Below are 24,546 nucleotides of genomic sequence, written 5' to 3'. Positions count from 1 at the left end.
CTATTCCTTTATCCTATTTTAAAGACCATTCCTATATTTTCAATGTAGTATCCATTAAGGAAATGGGCCTATAGCAGCCAGGTTACAAGTGGTCTCCCTTTTTAAAAATTGGAATAATAACAGAGGTTGACTATGTGTTACGTAAAGGAGACTGGGCCAGACAGTTGAAAACGTTCAGTAATAACGGAGTCCAGATTTCAGGGTTATGCTTAATACAATCCATAGGTACCCAGTCTGGGCCAGGGGCCTTGTCCTCAATACTCTGGTTTATAGCATTTTAAACCTCACCCAAGGTCAGGTGCACAGCCTTATGGGCAGAAGCCACAGGAAATGCACTTTCTGCTTAAATGGCAGCATACATGTTAGTCAAGTGAGCCTCCCAAGCCTCATTAGTGATATTGCGGCTAACAAGAGTTGATGCCGATTCCTTTGTTGCATGTCTTTCACAGCCGTCCAAAAGATTTTACTGTTCTTTTTATTTGCCACCAAAACTAATGATCCCCACTTTTGGTCCAGTATTTTCTACATCCTTGCTGTGGTGACCTCTTTATATTTTTTACGTAACAGGGCCATCTCCGGGGGTTCCTAGAGTTGGCCATTTGTGACTAGACCATCTAAGTCTGTGGACGGTTGGACATGAGGGTCTCATTAACTCATTCTTAATGTGAGAACTGAGCTGAGCAATATCGTTCTCAGTTAGACAAGCCATGACCAGGTCTAAATTTTCCTTGATCACTTTGTGAATAAGATGGCAGAAGCAACTGCTCTCCGTTTCAGTCTTAAGCAGTCAGTAGCTGGCTCAGGATGTCTCACTCCACAATCCCCTCTATAATTATGCTTGGTGGACACCGTGAATGCAACCTCAAAAGGGTTATGATCTCCATAATTTGATGAAGCAACTTTCCCATACAACAGTAATTATTCCAAATTGGATGATATAAAGAAATAATCAATTTTGGATGCACAGCCCCTGCCCCTATATGTGGGTAAAGATGCTTTGCACAGCAATATCAATTTTTGAGTTCGTGTTTTCTGGGTTGTAAGGAGGGAAGCATGTTCATTTCAAATGTATTTTTTTTATTTGTAACATTTCGTTTTGCATTTTTTGAGAGGAGTTGGCCTAACGGCGAGGGCAGTCGACCTCACATTTAGGGAACCAGGATGAGTCTTGGCAAGGACGCGCAACATCCTGTGATTCTGGGCAAATCACGTAATCTCCCCGTGCCTAACAAAAATGAATGTGTCCTCATGTAACACAACTGGTGCCTGTGTAAAGCGCTCTGATACCCGATGCCTTCAGGTCAAGATCGCACTATATAAAACTCTGTAAAAAAAAATATTAAAAATTACGTTTTACTTATCCATAATGCATATTTTTTAATTTCAATAATTATTTGCATGTTTTTAAAGATTAAGAATGGGAATGGAATATGCACCCCTTCCAACGTTCACTTTCCCTGATTTTACTTGCATTGGAGTGGGAACATTAAATCTAACCATTCCAAAGTCGAACACTTTTCCTGTTTTGCTTATTTTGAAGTTCAAATAGTCAATATGACTCCTTTGAAGTATCAAACTTATTTTTGATTATATATTTTTGTTGTTGTTTTTCTTTTTTAATTTTTATATTGATTAAAAATCATTGTTTAAATTCATTTTTGGTGTTTTTGTGATAGGTGTTAATATAGGTTTGATAATGTTAATTTTTAAGTTGCTGTACACCATTTTTTTTAAGTTGCAGAAATATTAAATAGTTTATATATGTAATATAGTTCACAGTATTAAAACTATGTTTACATGAATTGTAATATTTAAATTAGTTTGTAGATTTGTATAAATGTTTTTATAATTGTTTTAATGTTTTGTTTAAAGAATACGTATTTGATTTTACTATATTAACATTAAAAAATTTAAAATACATTAAATATAGTAGTATAACCATGAATTTTTTGATTATACTTGTCAATATTTTGATCCACACTAATTTTGACTGGATATTTTAGTAGTTTGCATACAAAGTATGTAAACTCAATATTTTTGAGACAATATTCTGGTATGTCAATATTGCGGTTCTCGATATTCTGTCGTACAACCGGCCATGATATACTCAAGACAACAGATATTGTATTGCTGGCATTATAGTGGTATGGGTCCTTGAGCAGTCTGATGTGTTGAAGGCTTCAGCTATTATGCCCACCCCGATGTGTCTCTGAATAGGTATATTCAACAGGGCTCAGGTATATAAAAATATTCCCAAACTGAAGATCAATTCTTGGGGTAGGCCAACGAGGACCGATTGTAAAATCGCATGTACTCTGACTATTTTGAGACACGTAACATGCTTTTTTTTATGACAGAGGCAATTGAAAAGGGTTGAATTTGTTTTGTCTTTATGTATACTAGATTTCTGTGCAAATTGTATAGAGAAGGGATCAATTTCTGTGGACAATAGGCAAAAAGAAGAAAAAGGAAAGAAACTGGAGAGCAGCATCTGGTCAAGAGTCAAACCGGTTTCAAGCAGTGGATGGCAAAGAGCGGGAAATTACACAGCATGATTCCCAATGGTGCCAAGTGTACCGTGTACTTACTCACAGCCAGGCCCCATCGCTTTCACATGCAGAAAGAAGACACCCCAGCTTCATTAAATGGAATCCCAGATTAAGATTGCGCTGGCCTCCTTCCACTTCTAAAACAAAGATGTGTTGTATAAGAAATCTACAAAACCAACAGGATCCAGATTTCAGGACTTTGGGCCAGAGTGGGGGTTGCACATATATCACCCCAAAGTGAACGCTAGGCCTTAGATAAAATGTGCACATGGATTTCCCAAGGGACCCCAATCCTGCCCTGCAGAACAGTTTTCTACTGCAGGAACCCACACAGCTCTGACAAAGCACCTCATTCATAACTGCTAGAACTTTAACAACTCAACTGCAGGGGAAGACACACAGCTCTGCCAATGTACCTCAGTCCTGACCAGATATTCCACTGTTTGGTCAATGCACCTCAGTTTCTACCAACGTTCGCTAATCCAGTGATGGAATACACACATAGGCTGCCAATAAATACATCAGACCTGTTCCACCCATGCCATTCTACTGCAGAAGCCCACAGAGCTCTGCCAATGCACCTCAACCCTGACACGCAGCAGCCCCCATCATTTATATGCGTTGGACAGCTGTGCAAATGCACCTTATTCATGCCCTGCAGCACCCTCTACTACTCAATTATTGGGACAGACAGACACAAATCTCTAGAGTGGCTTGACACCCTGACACGAAACAGACGCTGCTATATCATATACCCCAAGCACCAACTGCGATAATGCACCCTAACTTATCCTGACATCCTTCACCCTCCACCGTTCCAATATTGGATCTGCCAATGCACCTCAATCTTGACTAAGCAGAAATTCAGCTCAACCTTTAGGTCTCACAACCTGCACTCCTAATTCCAATGCACACCATTGCAGCCACATTGTTCCAGAGTCCTATTATATGGGTGCATCTGTAAGATTAGGTATTTAATGTGAGATGACTCAAAGTACTTATGAGATGTAACATGGGTTCTCATGTGTTGCAATGTAATCGCTCCACTGCAGGCAGGAAGACACTAACACTCAATAGTATTAGGCAGCGAAAAACACTACTATGAGCAGAGCCAACGCCCGCTCTGTAGATTTAAAAAAACGTTTAAAAGGTCTTGCAGGCACTGCACTATTAAACCAGGACTTGCTGGGCTCCTGCATCCAACCTGGCGCACCTTGAAAATTCTAGAACAGTGGGCACACACATTTAATGGGCCTCCTGGCCTGGTCAACTTTTCCCAGACTACAGAAGGACGAGGAAACTGCAGACAAGCCTCCCTGCTACAATCACGAGAAAATATACAAGTAATGCTAAATAAGGAAGTGCCCCAACACATACTTTCGTTCCGCGGCGAAAGGGCATGATCTGTGAACGAAATAATCAGCAAAAACTATAAATGGGCTTTACTGAGGTCTGGCTGCCATAGTTTCTTTCACCTACACCCTCTTGTGTTTTTGCGGAGCAAACACTTAACGTCGGTGACTTGTTGTTCAGACCTCCATAGCACTTGTTGCTCTTAACCGGGGAAAGAAAAACAAGCATTGGAAATGCAATAGGTCTCGCACCATTAGAGTTAGTGCTTTTAGAATTGTTTATGGTTTTTTTTTTGTAAATGTTTAGCATTTTTGTTTCCTGTAGCCAATGCTAAAGAATTACAAATAAAAAAAGCCATAAACATTTCTTAAAGCTCTAACTGAAATGGTCTGAGACCTATTGCACTGTGTGAGGGTGAGGGGTTGAGGGTGAGTGAGGGTGGGGGGTTGAGGGTGAGTGAGTGAGGGTGAGGGGTTGAGGGTGAGTGAGAGTGAGGGTGAGTGAGGGTGAGTGAGGGTGAGGGTGAGTGAGGGTGACGGGTTGAGGTTGAGGGTGAGGTGTTGAGGGTGAGTGAGGGTGAGGGTGAGTGAGGTGTTGAGGGTGAGTGAGGGTGAGGGTGAGTGAGGTGTTGAGGGTGAGTGAGGTGTTGAGGGTGAGTGAGGGTGAGTGAGGTGTTGAGGGTGAGTGAGGGTGAGTGAGGTGTTGAGGGTGAGTGAGGGTGAGTTAGGGTGAGTGAGGGTGAGTGAGGGTGAGTGAGGGTGAGTGAGTGAGGGTGAGGGGTTGAGGGTGAGTGAGGGTGAGGGTGGGTGAGGGTGAGGGTGGGTGAGGGGTTGAGGGTGAGTGAGGGTGAGGGGTTGAGGGTGAGTGAGGGTGAGTGAGGGATTGAGGGTGAGGGGTTGAGGGTGAGTGAGGGTGAGGGTGAGTGAGGGTGAGTGAGGGTGAGGGGTTGAGGGTGAGTGAGGGTGAGTGAGGATGAGGTGTTGAGGGTGGGTGAGGGTGGGTGAGGGTGAGGGTGAGTGAGTGTGAGTGGTTGAGGGTGAGTGAGGGTGAGGGTGAGGGGTTGAGGGTGAGTGAGGGTGAGGGTGAGTGAGGGTGAGTGAGGGTGAGTGAGGGTGAGTGAGGGTGAGTGAGGGTGAGTGAGGGTGAGTGAGGGTGAGTGAGGGTGAGTGAGGGTGAGTGAGGGTGAGTGAGGGTGAGTGAGGGTGAGTGAGGGTGAGTGAGGGTGAGTGAGGGTGAGTGAGGGTGAGTGAGGGTGAGTGAGGGTGAGGGGTTGAGGGTGAGTGAGGGTGAGGGGTTGAGGGTGAGAGGGTGAGGGGTTGAGGGTGGGTGAGGGTGAGTGAGGGTGAGGGTGAGGGGTTGAGGGTGAGTGAGGATGAGTGAGAGTGAGGGGTTGAGGGTGAGGGGTTGAGGGTGATGGGTTGAGGGTGATGGGTTGAGGGTGAGTGAGGGTGAGTGAGGGTGAGGGGTTGAGGGTGAGTGAGAGTGAGGGTGAGGGTGAGGGGTTGAGGGTGAGTGAGAGTGAGGGTGAGGGGTTGAGGGTGAGTGAGAGTGAGGGTGAGGGGTTGAGGGTGAGTGAGAGTGAGGGTGAGGGTGAGGGGTTGAGGGTGAGTGAGAGTGAGGGTGAGGGGTTTGAGGGTGAGTGAGAGTGAGGGTGAGTGAGGTGTTGAGGGTGAGTGAGGTGTTGAGGGTGAGTGAGGGTGAGTGAGGTGTTGAGGGTGAGTGAGGGTGAGTTAGGGTGAGTGAGGTGAGTGAGGGTGAGTGAGGGTGAGGGGTGAGGGTGAGTGGGTGAGGGTGAGTGAGGGTGAGGGTGGGTGAGGGTGAGGGTGGTGAGGGGTTGAGGGAGTGAGGGTGAGGGGTGAGGGTGAGTGAGGGTGAGGGTGAGTGAGGGATTGAGGGTGAGGGGTTGAGGGTGAGTGAGAGTGAGGGTGAGGGGTTGAGGGTGAGTGAGAGTGAGGGTGAGGGGTTGAGGGTGAGTGAGAGTGAGGGTGAGGGGTTGAGGGTGAGTGAGAGTGAGGGTGAGGGGTTGAGGGTGAGTGAGAGTGAGGGTGAGGGGTTGAGGGAGAGTGAGGGTGAGGGGTTGAGGGTGAGTGAGAGTGAGGGTGAGGGGTTGAGGGTGAGTGAGGGTGAGGGGTTGAGGGTGAGTGAGGGTGAGGGGTTGAGGGTGGGTGAGGGTGAGGGGTTGAGGGTGGGTGAGGGTGAGAGGTTGAGGGTGAGTGAGGGTGAGGGGTTGAGGGTGGGTGAGGGTGAGTGAGGGTGAGGGTGAGGGGTTGAGGGTGAGTGAGGATGAGTGAGAGTGAGGGGTTGAGGGTGAGGGGTTGAGGGTGATGGGTTGAGGGTGAGGGGTTGAGGGTGAGTGAGGGTGAGGGGTTGAGGGTGAGTGAGGGTGAGGGGTTGAGGGTGGGTGAGGTGAGTGAGGTGAGGGTGAGGGTAGGGTTGAGGGTGAGTGAGGATGAGTGAGAGTGAGGGTTGAGGGTGAGGGGTTGAGGGTGAGGGGTTGAGGGTGAGGGGTTGAGGGTGATGGGTTGAGGGTGGGTGAGGGTGAGTGAGGGTGAGTGAGGGTGAGTGAGGGTGAGTGAGGTGTGAGTGAGGGTGAGGGGTTGAGGGTGAGTGAGGGTGAGGGGTTGAGGGTGAGGGGTTGAGGGTGAGGGTGAGTGAGGGTGAGTGAGGGTGAGGGGTTGAGGGTGAGTGAGGGTGAGGGTGGTTTACTGAAAAAAAAAAATGACCTTACGCGTTCATTATTAAATATGGCACACTGACAACCTCATGGCATTTACGTGCTATTATTTGGTAAAGGCCCCAGTTTGATAACGGTGGGCTCTAAAGTTTGCCTAAAACCCTTCTGTGCGTCATGATGCGAACCAGACAGTTGAGCCCAATTGATTCTAGTGCGTGATCTGGGGCAAAATACGACTTTTCAATTATGTCTCTATTGCCCTATCCATCTAAAATTAGCAGAGCGTGAACATGGGCTAAACAGAGGTATGACTGGCACCGACAATACAAATAACTGGACTCTCAAATAAATGTCGCGCAGCACAGTGCCCCTTTCGACGTACCTCGGTTTCACTTCATTGAAACTCATATCGAGAAAAACGGGTGTAATATTAACGCGCAGATTTGGAGTGGTTTGGCCCTCCCTTACTTTAATAGGAATTGCCGAAACAAGAAATACATGTCTAAGTGTGTAGCTGTTTCAATGGTGTGTATGTATGTTCGAAAACAGAGAAACACTCAGTTGTAAACAGAACTCTGTTCTATGTGTCTACCTAATAGGACTAGAGACTGGCGGCAATTGCGCTTACTCGGAACTCCTGCATTGGACACTTGACTATTGCAGCTGACCAATAGTATATTGCAGTGAAACTGTCGAGGTTCTATAAATCTCCTCCAGTCTCTAATGTGCAAGCTGTTACTACATTATGCCGATTCATTTTCAGCTCTACAGGGGGGCTGTGCATGAATTTGGGTTCTACACGACAGCTGGAAGATTGCGGCGTCGACTTCACTTACAGATAAGATACTATGTGGCTGTAATCGGCAAAAGCAAATCGGAACAGTGTGGGTAATAGGAATCAGTCTTCCTTACAAATAGCATTGAATGAAGAGCAAGGCAAGGCAGGCGGCTGGGGGGAGGGGGGAGGAGAAATGCGACGCGACATGGCAGGCAGGGGAGGGGGCGGAGCGGGGGTGTGGGAGGAGTGCGGGAACAGACGGCGAGGGGAGGAGAGTAGGAGGAGGAGAGTAGGGGACTAGGCCGTGCAATCAAGAAGTGAGGGGGCGGGAGAGTAGGCAAGGCAGGCGGCTGGGGGGAGGGGGGGGAGGAGAAATTGTTCCTATGCCAATACCACGTTTAGAAAAATGTTCGCATAAACAGTACCTCTGAAGTAAAACCTAAATAGGCTCATGATAAAAGTCAACACACATTTTATATCTGTTTTTGCGCTTTGTATTCTGATCGTAATGAGCCCAAATTATCGGGACAAGTGCCTTGAATAAGGCATGTTTTAAAACGAGAACAGTGCAGCAGAGCGATGCCTTTTTATGGTGCAAAACGAGCATATGAATCCGTTTAATGGCTTCCTCGTGGCATGTTCAGAATATGCATTCGGCTCGATCCCATGATAGTTAATGTGATGATGAACAACGGCCCAAGTAAATAAAATAGATATGGAAAAAGAAAATATGTTTTTCACAAAATTGGCAGTGAATTCCTGGAGCAGCCGCCAGCAGAGGTGGCGGAGACATAAACAGTAAATTAGTTCAGAAATTCCTGGGAGAGAATCAGACGAGGCCTAGCGCTGTGGAAGCAGCGCGTGCACGGGGGTGTGAGCCAGGAGCAGCGAGGGAAGCGGCAGACTGGAGGCACCTCGAGGTCCCGATCTCTCGGTAAATGAGAGGTTTCAAAGGAGCACTTGAGAAAGGGGCGGAGACAATGAAGTGTCGGGCCTCGAGGATGGGTAGAAAGGGAAGACATACGTAGGCTGCGGCGACAAGAAGGCAGACTCGCATTCGTCCTGGTTTCGAATACTCCATCACAGAATGGTGCTGGATGTTGTTTGGGAGCTGCAGTAGGCGGTGTGAGGATACTGGATGGAAGAGAGGGGAGGGAAGAGAGGGGAGGGGGGAGGGAAGAGAGGGGAGGGGGGAGGAGAAATGCGACACGGCGGGAAGGGGAGGGGGCGGAGCGGGTAAAACAAGACGGACGTGCACGCGCTTTTAAGCTCAATGCGCATGCGCATTGAGCTTAAAAGTCACGGGCACTGCAAGGAATCGCCACGATTCCTTGCAGTGGATAAAGAGTGGATAAGCCCCCATAGTCTTGCTTGCTCGATGCGCATGCGCATCGACAGGCGAGACCTAAAAAACGAGTATGTATTTCATCCCGGTCTGAAAAGTAATATAACAATTAGCACATTCAATAAATTAAATGTTTAACTTCAGTTTCCAAATTATTCTATCAAATACTTTGTGGAGGGGCAGCAAAAATACACTTAATAGTTGGAAAAGAACATTATTTCAGGGAAAATATGTATATCTAAAACTGTTCCCCTTTAAAATTTTAAATGATAGCAAACAGTTTACATTTTTCTCCTGTCCAAAAAGTAAAACTGACCCTTTTGGTTGACAATCTGTAAAAGTTTATAGTCCCGTTCATTAAATGGAAGGGATCAACAGCACTCTCCCTCCATCCCCAGTATAAAATGTTGTACACACAACAAAAAAAGGCATCTGAATGAAGGCTGGGTATATATAAAACGATGAAGCAACTTTCAAAAGCACATGTTTTAGCACTTTAAAAGTGAAAATTAAAAATTGTATACTATGACCTTGGCAAACTAATCGGTTCACACTCAAATCAGCCCAATTTCAGAGTAATCGCAGGCTCAAAAATCTCCGTAACTGTGTAACTCGAGGTCTATGTGGTTCCATCTCTATATTTATCTTCTCGGGATTGTACGCACTTACTTTTTCTGACAGACTGAAATATCGAACCCCTAGAAATGTAATCGCATAGCAGCAACACATAGTTATGATTTACAAGAATGTTATGGTATGTTATAATGTAAAGAGGATTGTCACCATGGGGGTCTCTTGGAACAAAATAGACAGCATCTAGGCATAACTATAAAACAGCATATCAGAAGTCAAATGGCAAAATCATTGGAGCAGAGCAGAAGATCTTTAGGTAGCTTCTTACAAGGAGTAGGAGAGGAGACAGAAAAAGTGTGACCCCGGCTGTAGGCGCTGCGGTACCATCAAACTTACAGAAAGTAGGCGTTCAGGTAAACAAAGCGTTCTAGATAGAAGATACATTTTTGATCCACTGAGAAATAAAATCAGGAATGGTATCGTACAATGCTTTGTGAGCTATGCCGTGGACATTAAAGATTATGCGGCGGTCCCAGGAAGACCACCAAGCCTGCGTGAGCGCACCCGACAAATTATGACTTTAATCCAGTGTGGCCTGGAGGTGCTGTGGCTATCTCACAGGGCTTTATGTTAGGCTCATACAAGAGTCAAACAAACATATGGCTGCCATGAGAGAACCTGCAGCACTTTCCTACACGGTGTTACATGCACCATGTCATGCATATCACACCGTGCAGGAACGAAGGTGCAGTTACAGGGGAGCACAACATTGGCCTCCCTGCATGCACCCCTGGACCCAGATTCGGTATTTGCATTTCCACCACCCTCTTCATGGAGGGGTCCAGCCATGAAATCGGCAGCGCCAGCATATTCAGGCCCTCTGAAGACCCACGCAGCAGAGGGATCCTTGATCCCAACAGAGGCGGTGGTCTTGTGGCTGTCCTACCTCCACACTCCTAATAGGACAGAAGGGTGATGGTGGTCAGACTGCTACTGAGAGTACGTATTAAGGCCCTACGCGTTGATGGACAGGGAGTCAGTAATCCACATGGAGAAACCAGAAAGGTCCAGCAAACCATAAAAAAGCATGATTCAGCCCAAACTACTTGAATCTGAGCGTGAGTGCAAGCCCAAAACAGCATTTTCTTCTTGAAGCTTACCCACTCCACTAAACACAAATTATGTTAATAATTTGGATACCTTAATTCAGACCGTAAACTTATCCTGACTTTGCAACATAAATATACAAGTCAGAAGCCCGACTCAATGAACAAACTAACATATTACATTGTACAAAAGCAAAAACACACAAGCAAACAGAACTGAAACATGCTCAAGTTGTGACCGGCTTAGGTACCTGGGGGGTTATGGCAGAATAAGGATCCAATGTCATTCAAGGCTCAGCGTATGTCATAGTTATTTAAAGTGAATGAGGAAGTAGATACTCCAGAATTCATCCAAAGTAAATTTGCAAAACCCAAAACACGACTAAAGCCACCAGAATACTCAAAGTTGCAGAAGACAAAGATGTAAAGTGTTTACTATGAACTATCAAAGACCCATAGATAATTCATCTACGGTGGTCTCAAGACACACAATTTGTAGATGGGGGTCCAAAAATCATAAGGAGACTGAGGCTATAGAACATTAAATGCTTTGACGAAGGGTACAAGAAAAGCTGTTCTACCTGGCTTGCTAAAAATGTCAGCGTCTAAGTGGGAATATGGTTGTTGGACTTTGAACAGGCTGAAAAGGTACTTGCTGTGGTCCCCGTGTGAGCAGGACTTGTGATGAAATGCACACAAATATCTGTTACTACACTATTATTCTGCTTGGGGGCCTGAAGAGAGAAAAACATTGGATCGTAATGACAAACATGTGCCAATAAGGCAAGCGCAACTCTTCTGTTAAACTGGTTTAAAGTTATATGAAAGAACTGCCATACTGTCCACAGGAATGAAAGTCTTTAAAAACAGGCTTCTAAGGGCAACATGATGGATCTTCCATTCCTAGTTGGACCTTGGCGGTCTTTCTAGGTAGCAGCTGGTCCTCTTTGTTTTTCCTTTGATGCCCTTGACAAGGTCCTTGCTATCCTTGATCTCATGCTGAAGCGTGTCCTAGCCTTGAGACTGAAACAGCCCAAAAAGCCACCCGAGAATATTAAAATTACCATCGACACAAATGGCACAGCGGTTCGCTTCCTCCAGAGGTTTTATATACAGCACATTATCCTGCGCTCCTTGTTTAATCTTTTCCTGACTCCATCTACCACCTCAGCTCAACGTCTCATTTAATTTGAAATAATACAATTATACGGATACCATGAAAATCTTAATAACATTTTTAAATGCTTAGGATCCTGACTCCTATACTACTGGACAACGTGTACAAGCACTTGACCACTAGATGCCAGTGAACCACCTTGAAATAGGTACCCTCACACGTCAGATAACAGCATGCATCAAACAGAGCAACTTTTCAATTATTGGGCACAAGAACTAGGACCATCGCCACTCCAATCGAATAAAGAGAGCAATTAAGGGGTGTTAATTGCCTCTAGTCTCTGACATAGACCTAAAGTAAATTTCCTACATGATGAGATACCTTCACCCAATCATCCCATTACTTTCCCCCCTCCCACCCCCACAAGTTCTAGCTACCATCATCTAAGTACTTCCCATCTCGATGGCTAGACCTCAGAGCACTTCTGTTAATTATCTGGAATTAAAGAGCATTACAAATGGAGCCACTAAACCAACACGAGTCACAACCCACCAAATTCGACTCGCACCACACCAAGCATTATATGCGTCCCCTGGACACCTTTGAATAGACATCCCCTTTAAAACAATGTGCCTCTGTAGAGTATCCAAAGAGACAATCATTCTTTCTTCAACAGAAGCTCTGCATCTATTAGTAACAAGACTACTGTGTTTTCGATTCGCCCTTATTTTGACCATCTTTTTCTTAAAAAGTCATTACCAGGTAAGTTTATTCTTCGTTCAGAAGGGTAAACTGCGCAAAGAAGAACTCATAATCACCTTATGTTTCGAGTAGCACTAAAAGCCGGCTTGTTTTACCCACATAATCCAAATCCGATTACCAACAACATAATTTAAGTAGATATGCACAAATGTGTCTATTCTCACATGCTCCACAACACTTCTTGCTTATGTGTGGAGTCGGATTACACCTTGCGTGACGAGAACTTTGACCTTCAAGTACCTCCTCATACATATCTCACATACAACACTATAACCAACATTCTTCGAACCAGACACTCTGAAAGGGCACCCATGAACCACTTTGTGGTCTAGTGGGCACATGATTCCCTTTCAGAGCTGTGGCATAAGAGGGCTGGAATTTTCTGTGAGCTAGCAGATCAAAAGGCTGGTCCAAACAGACCCCCATACATAAACAAAGGCCGGGGGAGCCCACATCAATACAGGGCCAGTCAGAGTCTAGAAAAAACAGAAAGATGGCACCATCGGACTGCGAGTAGGACCCAAACCCTGGGATAATCGGAGCTCTGGCCCGATGAGAGGCAACTTCTTCAAATTGTCAGAAAAAAATATGCAAGATTGGGGGGGGGGGAGTCCAGCTGGATAGTTAGCCAGTGCCTTTTCACAAAAGAAAGATACCAAATAACACCATCAAAATGATTCGAGTGCCAGTTCCCTAAAGGCTATGAAGGAGTGCTTAAAAGCCCATCAAGCATCGGTGTGAAGACAAGAGGCTTTGAGGGGGCACCAACAAGAAGCCCATCACATGACGTATCTACTTACCCTAGAATACCCGTTTTATGACCTCGAATTCATTCGTTACTTAAGGCACGGCAGCGCCGGAGGTGAACAAACACACCTGCTCCACCACCAACCACCAACCAGCCTTTGGGTTTTTCCTCTGCGCTCCACCGCATCTCTCCACATCCTCGTGAGATCAGCGAACACGGATCTGTCAGCGACCACAAGATTAGCAGTTGCACTTCTTAAATGGACACCGCCCACCTGGCCATCTATGAATATAGGGCAACGTGTCTGATTGCAAGGCTAGAGCCGACGGGCGGGAGGCTGCATGGGGGTAGATGGAACTGTGACTGGTGACAGGCCTGGCACAGGCCTCTCCACATAAGAAACGAGCGGTTCATGAAAGTCAATCACAGTCGAGGAATCCATCTTCCCAAACAAAACAGGATTATTTGATAATGTTGCAAAAAATAAAAAAATAAAAAAAGTCTTACTCACGGTTCCATTTGCTGCTGCGTCAAAATAGACCTTTCAACCTCCGGATTTGTCCTCTCCTGGCAGCACTGCACAATGTGTAGAGAACCTTTCACGGGAGTGGAACAGAGATATCTAAGGAACAACCAAACAAAACAGTTAAAAAGGTAAACACCACAATGGTTTTTTCTAGGGTCGAAGTAGATATGGATGCGAGTGACTCGAGTTGACACCGTTCTCTATAAACAGGGAAACCAACCACGAACATCGAGTCAAGAACCCATTCATCACTTGTGTCATGCACCCATTTTGCACAACAGCATGGCGTATCTCTGGAAATAGGACACCCTTTCCGATGCTGTCATCGTTGGGGCAGAGAAAGAAATCTGGATACAGGGCCTGGAACGTCCCAAACCCAATAAGCGTTTCCTAAGCCAACAGGTCTGGAGTTGGCTGCCAGCCCTTTTGGCTTTGTCAATGTTTTTTTTGTTCTGTCGTTTTTGAAAAACTCGATTGGGAATTTGAATGGCCCTCTTAGCTCTGAAAAGCAAAAACCTGTAGCTAAATGCAGACATATTTTTGGGGGTTAGGGGCACACATTGCCATGGCTATCCCGAGTCTGACGGTAACTACTGTGGGAAAAGGAAGAATGTATCACTCCCACTAAAGTTGGTAATTGGCTAAAGTGGGCTGACCCACTGCCCATGCTAGATGTTGCAGGGGGGCGAAAGAAAAATGTGAATGGCACAATAGTAGCCCAATAGATACAGAGGACTGGCTAAAAGTCCTTAGAAGTCTATTATGCATGAGATCTTAGTAAAAAAAAAAAAAAAAAGATCTTGGCTAACGGGAAACCTAAAAATGAGGATCCCACTGCCTCTTTGAAGACAATCAACATACAGAGGCACACAAAAATCTCCAATTGTTCCATCACGGTGCTCCTACCAACCACCAGAAGTAGCACCTGAAAGCAGGTAAATCACTTGCGTAACAACATGGACTAGGATGCTCAGCAGATAACCGAGCTGCAGTAACAGGGTTTAAACTAGGCCAAGGAGCTAAAGAGAAAACTAAGCTACCAGCAGCAGAGATGTGCTTTACCAAAAGACCTTAAGTTTCGTTTTCCACAAGCAGGAATACAACCTTTCATTCACCTGCGGTATACAAGGAGAACCCATCAATAGAGTGTCAGATGAATTACTTTGTGGTACATACTTTTCTAATTGGTCAATATCTAACATAATGATAATTACAACAATCATTTTGTGGGGTTGTCGGGTAAGTATTTGTGCATCCTCTTTGCCAGCCACGCACCTTTAATCTCAGCAGAGAAGCAAGGAATTTTATTCATAAACAATCTCACTTTGCATGTAATGCCTAATACTGCCAGGTTAGCCTGGTTTTAATAGCCAATATGTGCAGGTAAAAGATGAAATCCAGCCTTCGACTCCGGCTCGACTTCTCCCGTACCATGTCCCCCTCAGCTGAGGGATCAGCTTCATTAGCACAGAGTACAGGACTCTGCGACCTAAAAACTCACCTCTATCCTCCCGGCAGGCCACGCTCTGATGTGCCCTTATCAAGACTTGAGATCACCCTACAGAAAACCTAATTATTGAAACTTAGCCTGGCAAATGTACTGTCTCACTCCCTTTGCATTTCAGCGGCACGTGGGCTGTGCAGCATAAAACAAACGTGCAGCTAACACATCCGTTGTGCATGGAGTTTGTACACATAGGCACATATACAGTCCATGCATGAAGACGTATTTTAAGAGGGCTATTCCACAGAAAAAGGCACGAACCAAACACAGGACAGCCCGTGGAACGATGCACCAACTGATCTAGCAGTCCAACTTAAAGAATGATGTAGACAGTCTGAACTTGACCAGCCTAGGAAATGTACTGATTCGGCCAGAACTGGGAGTTGCTGAAAAAAGAAGCACCCAACACAGGGCCATCCAAAGAAGTACATGCAGTATTCCCTCAAAGCATCAATCTAATGTACAAATTTACCAACTCTCCAAACAGTCGACACACAAAATCATAATGAACTTTCCATCCAACTATGGTCCACAAAAAAACAATATTTATTTATTTATTTTGAAAGTTTTATATAGCGCGAACAAGATCTTTGCAGATATCAGAGCGCTTTACATAGAATGGGTACATGAGGTAGCATAGTCAGACAGATAATCAGTAGATCAAACAGTACAAATAAGTGGCTGCAAAGCCAGTCATGTGAGTAATAAAAACAATAATACAAATAATCAGAGGGGTCAAACATGTAGTATAGGTCGATGCAGAGTATTAACAGAGTTCGAGATAATAGTTCAAGTGTATTTAGCCATGAGGATAGCTTTTACTTCATTTTTAAAGAGAGTAGTGGAAGAGATAAGCCTGGTTTCGGGAGGGAGTGAATTCCAGATCCTAGGCGCCATTCCTGAGAAGGAGCGCTTATGTTTTTTCCTTCCGGAATCTTCGAGGTTTCAGCAGAAGATTGTTTGTGCCTCTGGTGTTTCTAGCTCCGCCAGAGATTGTCAGCTTTTGAGTGAGGTAGCCGGGTGAGTTTAGGTGTACCGCCTTGTGTGTCATGCAGGCGATTTTCAGATGTATTCTGGCTTCAAAGGACAGCCAGTTCAGGGATTTCAAGTCAGGGGTAATATGGGAGTGCTTTTTTGACCCAGTGATGAGTCTCGCTGCAGCGTTTAGAGAAGCTCTTAGGGGTGAGGTTGTAGTTAGGGGAAGTCCGCAGAGGGCGGTGCTGCCGTATTCTATTCGAGGGATGACTAGTGCTTGTACTGCGGTTTGGAAGTCTTTGGCTGGGAGGAAGGGTTTAAGTTTCCTCAGAGTATTGATTTGGAAGTTCGCTCTCTTTGTTGCCTTGCTGATATGTTGCTGCATGTTGAGATTGGTGTCGAGTGTTATGCCTAAAGATTTTGCTGAGTCCACGATGGTGGGTTGGACATTGAGTGCGGTTAGGTGTTTAAGCCAAATTTGAGTGGTGGAGATCTTCGCTGGAGGTGAGATCAGAAGGAACTCTGTTTTCAGGGCATTGAGTTTGAGATGATTATCGGCGAGCCAGGATTGGGTGCCTCTGATCGTTAAGTTCAGGAGAAGGATGTCTTTGGGGGATTGTAATTTGAGATAAAGTTGGGTGTCATCGGCGTACATGTGAAAGTGTACATTGGATGCTTGTAGTAAGGTGGTCAGAGGCTCCATAACTAGGTTGAACAGTGTTGGGGATAGAGAGGATCCTTGGGGGACTCCTAGCGTTACCGGTATTGGCGAGGACATCAGGTTGTTGCTCTTGAATTTCTGCGACCTGTTGTGAAGAAAGGAAGTAAACCACTTGAGAACAGTTCCAGATAAACCCATTCTTGTGTTTAGTAGTTCTAGTAAATTCTCATGTTTAACGGTGTCGAATGCTGAAGAGAGATCAAGAAGGATGAGGAGGCATGTGTCGTTTTGGTCTAGCATTTGAAGTGCGTCGTCAATTATGTGAGTCATAGCAGTTTCTGTGCTGTGTCCTGCACGGAAGCCTGACTGGTGAGGGTTGAGGAGATCAAAATGTTCAATGTGTTTAGTCAATTGTAGTTGTGCGCATTTTTCCAGCAGTTTGGCGAGAGTGGGAATATTGGTAATGGGACGGTAATTGTTGAGATCAGAGGGGTCAGCTGTGGGTTTCTTTAGCAGAGGTGTGACTTGTCCAACTTTGAGGGAGTCAGGTATGATTCCTTGTTGGAGAGAGCTGTTGATAATTTTAGTCCAGAGAGGGAGAATCAAAGGGGTAAAGTCTTTTACGGCGGTAGCAGGAAGGGGGTCCGTGAGGTGATTGGATGGTTTCAGGGTGCTGAGCAGTTTGCCAATTTCTTCTTCCGAGTATGTGCCAAAGGTTGACCATGTAGCATTGTTTTTTGGTTCAGTGGGTGCTAAGCACTGGGGTTTGGAATAGAGGCTCGCGTCAATGAGGAGATCGCTCTTTATGTTGTCAGTTTTTTGGGTAAAGAAAGCAGCGAAGTCTTCACAGGAGGGTGCTTCACGAATAGTGTTGAGTGGTTGGGGGTTGGTCCTTGGATTGTGATCTGATTAGCTCAAACAGTTTTCTCAGGCGGTTTTTTGCTTGGTCGAGCTGGAGGCTGAAGAAATCTGATTTGGAGCGTTTTATTTTCCTGAAGTAGGCGTTTCTCTTTTCCTTCAGAGCTTTTAGGTGCAATGCAGAGGGAGCTGATCTCCAGGTGCGCTCTGCCATTCGCATGTCTCGTCTATCTTCATTGAGACTCCCGTCGTACCATGGATTGGAGATTTTAGTAGAGACTCTTTTTAGCTGCAAAGGCGCAGCCTCGTTAATTATTGAAGTCATAGCGTTGAGATAGTGGTCAGTCAGGGTTTGAACGTCCGTAGCGCCTGTCGGTGGGAGCAGGAGATTGCGACTGTTAGGGGGCAAAGAGCCTGGGTTGAGTTTTTCCATGTCTCTTTTCCAGATTTTGGACTCACCACCATAACCAATTTAACAAATACTGAGTCAACTAAACAAACCTCAGATCATTCAAAGCAGTAATGCTCTACTCACTCAACCGCGACCAACACATTTGATAAACCACAGTCTTAACAAACACCAGGCAATCCAAAACAATAGCACACTACTTGCCCCAAACTAGTATCACTCAAAGGATAATGCACCAACTCATCCATTACCAGACCACCCAGAGGATTAATGATGCACTATTTATTCAACACCAGTATTAACTTAATGGATAAAGCACCTTTTTAACCAAAGCAGAAGGATCCTTAAAAAAAATGCACCAGCTAACTCAACATTATCACCAAGAAATAATGCACACTTGCTTAGCATAAGAATAAATGCAGCGACATACGACTAATCAAAATATGAACAATGCACTGCTCACGTAGAAACAGGCTATCCAAAGCAATAATGTAATACTCACTCAACAAAAGCACCAAACTTCTGACAATCCACAGGCTGGCAAAACACCAGATGTTTCAAAGCAATAACAGACGTCTCACTCACAGGCTGCTGGATAATGTAGACACTGGACCAATAAAAGTAATAATGCACTTCCACCCAGCAATAACTTAATACTCACTCAATACCATCACTAAACTATAGAATATGGCATGCAACAACCAATACCAGACCATCCACAGCAATAACGCACTAGTCCCTCAACTCCATCACAAAACTAGTGGATAATGCACTGACTCACCAAGCACCAAACCATCCAAAGCAATAACGCACTTCCACACCGGACAATGGAAAGCATTAATGCACTACTCACTCAACATCAGCACCAACCCTTTGCACGGATTCATGCAATAATGGACCATCCAAAGCCATTACGCGCTGCCTACATAACATCGGCATCATTTAAAGGTTAACGACTGACGGACCCTGCACAAAATGCAGCAACTCACTCAATATCATGGCCATCCTAAGGAATAAGGAACAGACTTGTCTAGCACAAGACACAATGTATTCATTCACTGAGCATACGGCCACCACAGGAAGATTGTGCTTCTCCCCCAACACAGAACCATCCAAAGTAATAATACACTATTCACCCAACAAAATACCATCCAAAATAATGATGTGCCACTCAGTCAATACCAACACCAAACCATTGGCTAAATCTTGAGCTCATGAAACACCCAGCCATCCTAAGTCAGAATGCACCTCCAAACCAAACAAGTAATGCACTACTCACCCTACGCAAGACCATCCAAAGCAACAACACATTGCTTCCTTAACATTGGAAACAAACTAATGGCCATTGCAATGACACCTAACAAAACCAACCAAAGTAATAATGCACTATCCACCCAACAAAAGACCATCCAAAATAATGAGGTGCTACTCAGTCAATACCCACGCCATACCATTGGCGCCGCTCTGAACTCTGCTGCCAGACTCATCACAGGATCAGGAAAATGTGACCACATCACACCAAATCTAATCCAACTCAACTGACTTTCTCTCAATGCAAGGAACAGGTACAAGATAGCCTGCTTGATGCACAAAGCGCTGCATCAAACACTCCCAATTACTTGGCAAATACACATTAACTATTTGGTAGGAAGAGCACCTTAAGAAGATCAAACACTCTACTGTTGAAACCGCAAAAGTTCAAAAAGAAGAGAACCTACAACAGTGCTTTCTCCAGTCTTGCTCCAAGAATAATTAAGTCTCTCCCTCCCAAAATCAGAATGAACACCTCAGCCTCCGCATTTAAAAAAAGCTCTAAGCATTGCTCCTGAATAACTAACTGGGACGATAGACATGTAACCATACAAACGTTAATTGTTTTACAGCATTGACCTGCTTTACATACTATGCAATGTGCCTCTGGTGTAACCACTTATATGACTATTATTTTCTGAAATGTGTATCTGGTGTAACCCCTTATACTTCTATTATTTTCTGAAATGTGTATCTGGTGTAACCCCTTATACTTCTATTATTTTCTCCTTTACCAGCTTAACCTATCTGCTTCGATGTACAGCACTCTTGATATCCTGACAGCGTTTTTTTGTGCTATAAATTTTTTTTAAATAAAAAATTATACAATTAATTGGATAATTCTTCAGCTTACGAAACAGCAGGCCATCCTAAGTAAGAATGCACTACCCAACCAGACCAATAATGCACTCCTCATCCTACACCCAGTGGCTGTGGTAAGGTACGGGGGGGGAGGTTTTCATAAGAAAAAGAGAAAAAAAAATAATCAATCTCCCGCGTCAAGTAAGTCTCTTCTGGGAGCACCCAGGCTTCCCAGTGCCAATCACAACGCTGCAATGCAGAATTGTGATTGGTCTGAGTGCTGTGGTTAGGCGCTCAGACAGGGGATGGGGATGTGGGCCTGTGCATGTTCTCCATGTAGGCTATAAGGCAGCCTGCATGGAGAACATTCGAAGTGCGCATGACTGTTTAGCCGGCCCAAGTGGGCCGGTCAAACATTCATGCGAACAACCACTCCTCCTCCAAGACATCAGGGGAGCCAAGCCCCGCCATAGCCTGAAGATAAGAAAAATAAAATGATAACTTCCGGTATTATCATTTTTTTCCGTTTACACTACACCCTGAGCTTCGGGGTGACACTCCTCCGCCTTAGCGGAGGAGCCGCCACTGCCTACGGCAGGCCACTGGTTACAAACTAATGGACAATGCATTGACAACTAACAAAACCACCCAAAGCAATAATGCACTTCCCATTAATCATTGGACCATCCAAAGTAATAATACCCTACTTTCAAAATACAGGAGCAGCCTAGAGACTAGTGCACCGACTCACCAACGTGGGAGGACCCTATGGCAAAATGCACCAACATCAAGATCACCCGTAGAAAATAAAAGCAGTCACCTGCACATCATAAGATCATGGACCGGACTATCCTACAAACCCGTGACCATCCTGTGGGTACAGCCTAGCCCATCAAACAGCCAGGAGGAAGGGAACGGTGCCCATATGAACACAATTCACGTACTGCTCGTCTGGGGCACACACAACTTAGCTCACTCAAAGAAAATCCGTTAAACACACTGACAGTCTGGAGCACATCCCCCACAACAAATTCACTGCAGGTATGCAGAACACACACAGATACATCACAAGTCTTATACAGAGAGCCCGACAACATTACAATACTGATGCACAAAGCATACACACAGTGGGATCTGGCCTCCCTGGGTCCCCGGAGACAGGCTGCCCTACATGTCTGAAAGGCTGAAACTGGACCGGGGAGGGCCTGTGAACGCGCAGTCCTGCCATGAAAGAGAGCACTATGCTCTGCAGCCTCCAGGGGGGATTATTGTCATAATTTTACAATGAAACGACAGACAACAAAAGAACAGAAGAACCCAACACCCCTTTAACGCACCCTCCTCCCGTCTCTGCCAAGTCTTTGACCCCCAAGATCCTAGCGCCCCCAACAGGGAACAGTGTACCGCGCCCCCTCCCAAGTTCACCCTTTCCCTAAGTTTATCACATGAAGGATGACAAGATCACACAGACGGGCCACTAAGGAACACCCCCGCCCCCAAAACACATACACACACACACAGCTTACAGAGGGGCGAACCTGGAAGATATGATAGTTATCAACACCCACTGCCCCAAAATGAAAAGCTTCGAGCAGGAGGAAGTAGTCCCTATCACGAGAAGGAGCATCGGTGAAGTAGAAGCATGGCATAAAAGTTGGAGTAATAGCTCCGGAGAGACAACTGAGTGAAGGGGTTGGCAGGAGAAACTAATCTGACACTAGGGACCGGTGGTTCTCTGGCAGCAGATGCCCCTGGGAAGTAGTTGTGGTGATGGACGATGCATGATACTTAAACCCAGTGTGCATGTGAAGCAGGGGTCCTTTCCAAGCCCTAGAGGCCCGGAAGAAATGAGGGCGGGTGGGGGTCCTTATTTGGCAGTAGAGGCACCGCGATTGAGTCGCATCTCTTTCTAGAAAGGGGCCCGATTTAACGAGGGAGAGGAGTTACCTGGCAGTGCCACCCGGTCCTTTGAAGATCCGGCTCCGGTTCAGCCACCGGTTTCCACAGCACCCTGGTCCAGTCACACCAAAGCCTTTTAAATCTCTGAGTGAAACTTTGCTGTGGCGCATGCGTACTGAGAGTGTGGGAGGAGTGAGTGCATGGAAGAGGCTGAGCGAGGAAGGAGGGGGGGGGGGAGACACAGGGGAGGGGGAACGAGATAGGTCCACCGGAAGACCCTCAGACAAACTCCGGGAGCGGGACGTCTACGCCAGTCCCGATCAAAAGTAGCCAGTGGGGCGGCCCTGAGCGGCCGTGGTACAATCCCGTCCCGAACCGCCCAGAGATGAATCTGTAAAGCACCCGCGAGCCCGCCAAAACTAGCACGGGGAGTCACGAAACTAGCAAAGGGGACCCCCAAAGCAGCCTTGGGAGGATGCAACACTCGTCAGTGGGCGATGCCATACACCCAGATCAGGAGAGTCCCGCAGATTCAGCCAGTGGTGGCTTTGGGATTCGGCACTAAGGAGAGCCGCCCCCTCCCCATACTCTCCCCCCCCCCACCCCCCAATAACTTCGTGGTGGTCAGAACTACGGAGACTCCCAGACCAGCTAAAGGGATCCACAAAATAGCCCATGAGAGACAACCTAAAATCATCCAGCTGAAAGGCGTCCGCAGACTATTGTACGAGGAGACCGATTAATCAGCGCGAGAGAGAGCACAGAATCAGCCACAGGGAGTCACCAGTATGTACCGGTCTAGGGGGCCTCAGATGCCATGGGAGACTCAAAGTATCAGCCTTGCGGGGTCTCCAAAAGCAGTCCAATTGAGACCCACGCAATCAACTCATAGTAAATGATAAACAAGCTCTGGCAAAGCCAATAAGTCTGGCCTATATGAGAGCTATTCGCTTTGCCACTGTCTTTTTGGCCATATTGTAGAGCAGACTGGTTGCCGTTCACCATGGCTAAAAATGAGTGGCATAATGTAGAGAAGAATGGAGCAGAGGAGAGTGAGGTGGTGTACAGTGGAGTGCCGCAGAGTGCACAGTGGACTGGTGTGCAGTAGAGTGGCATAGTGTTTGTAGAGTAGCGTGTGTAGACTGGTATAGAGAAGAGTAGCACAGAGTGGAGAAGAGTAAAGTGATGTAGGGTAGAGTAGATTGGCATAGAGTGGGGTGGAATGGTGTAGAGAGGGGTGTATTCTAGTGGCGTGGTATAGAGTGGAGTAGCATAGAGTAGAGTGGAATGGAGTTGCATAGAAAGGAATGGCATATATTTGAGTAGCGTATATCGCTATAGATTGGCGTATAGTAGAGTGGCATGTAATGGAGTGGCCTTGAGTAGAGTGGAGTACCCTGGGATAGAGCAGAGTGTATGGTTGTAGTGTAGAGTGGCATAGGGTAGTAAGGTGTAGAGTAGTACAGTTGTGGGTGTAAGTGACTAAAGCGTTGATAGAGACAGCAGATAGGTTGATAGCAACATAAATAGAAAGCTGTATCACAGTGTTAAAAGTAGGAAAGCGCATTGCATGTCCAGGAATAATACATAAATGCTTCTAAAAAAACAGTGTGTTGCAAAAAGATGAGAAGAACACATGTACTTGGTCTATGCTCCAGGGAGAGGGTAAAACAAGAAAGGAAGGGAAGCCTACGGAAGCTAAGCAGTAGAAAGATTGTAACTGAGAATGACAATGAACATTTCCAATAGTATGCTGTTGGCGGGTTGTAAGCCACACTGAATATTAAACAATACATATTGCAGCACAGTGTATGCTTTGTGTAGGCGAGACCTAAAATTAAGGGACCCCTAGAACCTGCTTTTGTGACCCAAACCAAGTCCAGGGGAGGTCAGAACCATGTATAAGTTGGAAGCAGGTGTCCAGGCTCCCAACTTCCCTGGATCGGTCCTCCAACCAGTCATGGCCCTTTCGGACCCAACTATCTGCTTTGCTGCAGACTGTAACCACTCTCCATCTGCTCCCTCTCTTTTGTGTCTCATTGCTTCTTTGATTCTTCCTGCCTATCTCACCTTTTTTCACTTTCATAGCTCTTTTTAGGTCTCGCCTGTCGATGCGCATGCGCATCGAGCAAGCGAGACTATGGGGGCTTATCCACTCTTTGTCCAACTTGCAAGGAATCGTGGCGATTCCTTGCAGTGCCCGTGACTTTTAAGCTCAATGCGCAGGCGCATTGAGCTTAAAAGCGCGTGCACATCAGTTCCCTCATCCGCACGTCGCATTTCTCCTCCCCCCTCGCCCCCTCCCCTGCCCGCCGTGTCGCATTTCTCCTCCCCCCTCCCCTTATCTGTCTTCCCTTCGTCTGTTCCCTCTCCCCGCTCCGCCCCCTCCCCTGCCCGCCGTGTCGCATTTCTCCTCCCCCCTCCCCTTATCTGGCCTTCCCTCCGTCTGTTCCCTCTCCCCGCTCCGCCCCCTCTTATCGCATTGCAAGCGCAAGCGTGAACTCATTTGTACTTTTAAAGCAGACAAGGACGCACCGGCCGTGCCATTCCGCATGCCTTGTGCTGGGCTCGGTTTTGTTTTCAAAACAGAAGCCAGC

The 24,546-nt window shown here is 46.1% G+C and overlaps 1 protein-coding gene across 2 annotated transcripts in view; it reads right to left on the bottom strand.

Moving 5' to 3' along the window:
- The window catches only part of SLC45A3 (solute carrier family 45 member 3), a 212,125-nt gene extending 190,021 nt beyond the window's left edge, over nt 1–22,104 (bottom strand). The window contains exons 1-2 of one of the 2 annotated variants that reach the window (XM_086923432.1): nt 21,998–22,104; nt 13,517–13,627 (exon numbers count right to left, since the gene is read on the bottom strand). The gene's annotated coding sequence lies outside the window, so the exon portion shown is untranslated. Of the gene's footprint in view, nt 1–13,512; nt 13,628–21,997 lie in introns of both variants that reach the window. The other variant, XM_086923433.1, reaches the window with a different exon arrangement.
- Between the last annotated feature and the right edge of the window lie 2,442 nt (nt 22,105–24,546).

This window comes from Lissotriton vulgaris, chromosome 5 (assembly GCF_964263255.1).
Source record: "Lissotriton vulgaris chromosome 5, aLisVul1.2, whole genome shotgun sequence".
In the NCBI taxonomy this organism is placed as follows: Eukaryota; Metazoa; Chordata; class Amphibia; order Caudata; family Salamandridae; genus Lissotriton; species Lissotriton vulgaris.
This window is presented reverse-complemented; position numbering and strand designations above follow the sequence as displayed.